General features: G+C 43.0%; 1 protein-coding gene across 2 annotated transcripts in view; it reads right to left on the bottom strand.

The window, feature by feature from the left end:
* Positions 1-2165, bottom strand: part of rasgrp3 (RAS guanyl releasing protein 3 (calcium and DAG-regulated)) — a 145503-nt gene that overhangs the window by 142241 nt on the left and 1097 nt on the right. Inside the window, exon 1 of one of the 2 annotated variants that reach the window (XM_043695506.1) lies at positions 1233-1308. The exons of the other annotated variant lie outside the window; for it this stretch is intronic. The gene's annotated coding sequence lies outside the window, so the exon portion shown is untranslated. Of the gene's footprint in view, positions 1-1232; positions 1309-2165 lie in introns of those variants that run through there. 2 annotated transcript variants of the gene reach the window in all.

The raw sequence follows: 2165 nt of genomic DNA on the forward strand, positions 1-2165 counted from the left end.
GCTTGCCTTATGAAGAAAGGTTGAATAAGCTTGGACTTTTCTCTCTGGAGAGAAGGAGGAAGAGAGGAGTCCTGATCGAGGTGTACAAAATAATGAGAGGCATGAATAGAGTCAATAGCCAGAGACTTTTCCCCAGGGTAGGATTGACTGGTACGATGAGTCATATTTTGAAGATATTAGGAGGAAGGTATAAAGGAATCATCAGAAGTAGGTTCCTTACACAGAGAGTTGTGAATGCATGGAATGCATTGTCAGCTGAGGTGGTGGAAGCGAAGTCATTGGGGACATTTAAGCGACTGCTGGACATGCACGTGGATCGCAGTGAGTTGAGGGGTGCGTAGGTTAAATTACTATATTTTACATTAGGATTAAGTCTCGGCACAACATCATGGAACAAAGGGTCTGTTCTGTTCTGTTCTGTACTTTTCTACGTTCTATTTTCTATGATACAGTTTATTTGACAGCACCATTTAAGGGAATCCACCATTCATTTAACTGTTGCAGTCTCTATGGCAATGCCTCTACCAAAACTGAACGAGTAGGAATCAGGCACCTGTCTACTTGCCAACTAGTCAGTATGCTTTGCTCATGTGGCATAAAAATACTTTCCCCATTACATTGGCATTGTTGCAAATTATCATGATGGGTGCAAAACAAAATACCGTGACAAACTGTGTCTGCTTTCAGCATAACTTATCCTTCGTTTATTGAGTTTCCCCGATGCTGCTCCCACCTTTATTGTCATTGCCCACATCTACCCTCCACCCAGCCTCACCTCCACACTCCACTTATCTCCCAGCCCCATCCTCCCCCTATTCCTGATGAAGGGTTTATGCCTGAAACATTGACTGTCCTGCTCTTCCGTTGAGGCCTGACCTGCTGTGTTTTCCAGCACCACACTTTCCAACTCACACCATATGTTCTGTCAATGGGTGGAACAGTCTTCACTTTAAGAACTTGGACCTATGATTCATTTGACCCCCCTCCCCTTAATAAAAATATAGTAATTCATCACCAACTCAACATCGCAATAAATCGGACATTGCTTTGGATTAACACTTAAAGCATTACCAGATTGTGAACTGAGGTGCCAAACCTTAATAAAGTTATGTATTGCCAGTTAGTCTCAGTGGAAACAAGCACAGACATGCCAACGGTGCAATTAAGACGCCATATCTTTCTGAGCCGGTACAACAAAACGATGGCCAATTACCCCCTTGGATTGAACTTACCACATTATTTTCTGACAGCATTAGTTTTTCTCAGTGACGCCTCTACGGACGCAGTGCCTCCCTGGAGCTTCAAGTGATTCATAACAACTTTCTGCTCCTCCAACTTAGACTGACAGGCTCAAAACTGAACGAGTAGGAATCAGGCACCTGTCTGCATTCCAACCAGATGAGTCACAGAGGCATCTATTCTTGCCTCAGGAACCACAGACAAAAAGCAGCCAGGCCAAGGTGAAATGAGAAACTTGGACAAAGTTAACATCCTGATGTTCAGGATGCCATTTTAGGCGTGAGTGAAACGTGATGAAACTCATTGAACAAACCGGAAGTGGCTGAATTAAAATTATACTGGGCCCAGTTCTCATCCCTGAGAAATTTGCCTGCACTCTCCCCAATTGAACCCATCCTAACAAGTTGAAACCTACCAAAATATCTCTTCAGATTCAGTAGATTTTGTAAATCTCTTGGTAATGGTATGTTTGCAGTGCCAATTTACTTGTCTACACAGTTAACACATAAGCTGCTGAATATCTGGGGTGAGCTGCTGAGGAAAGTGGAGGGATTTGATAAGATAGGAGACAGCCTTTGTAGTACAGTGAAAGAATAGAAACAATCTTCATTTACATAGCACCTTTCATGATCTCAGATCATCCTAAAGCACCTTGCAGCCCAGGAAGAACATTTAAAGAGTAGTCACTGTTGTAATGAAGGTAACACGAAAGAAAACTCCAGGAGATCTGCATGAAAATAATCTCGAGTATAAACTCCACTGTTTCCAACTAAAACTCACAGGAGACTGATCTTCAATAGCTCTATCTGTGTTGCACCTTTACCTGGTGTGTATGTGTGTGTGTGTGTGAGTCTGTGTCTGTGTGTGTGTGTCTGTGTCTGTGTGTGAGTGTCCCCCATATGTGTGTCTGTGTGTGTCTGTGTCTG

This window comes from Chiloscyllium plagiosum, chromosome 9, assembly GCF_004010195.1.
Source record: "Chiloscyllium plagiosum isolate BGI_BamShark_2017 chromosome 9, ASM401019v2, whole genome shotgun sequence".
Lineage (NCBI taxonomy): Eukaryota > Metazoa > Chordata > Chondrichthyes > Orectolobiformes > Hemiscylliidae > Chiloscyllium > Chiloscyllium plagiosum.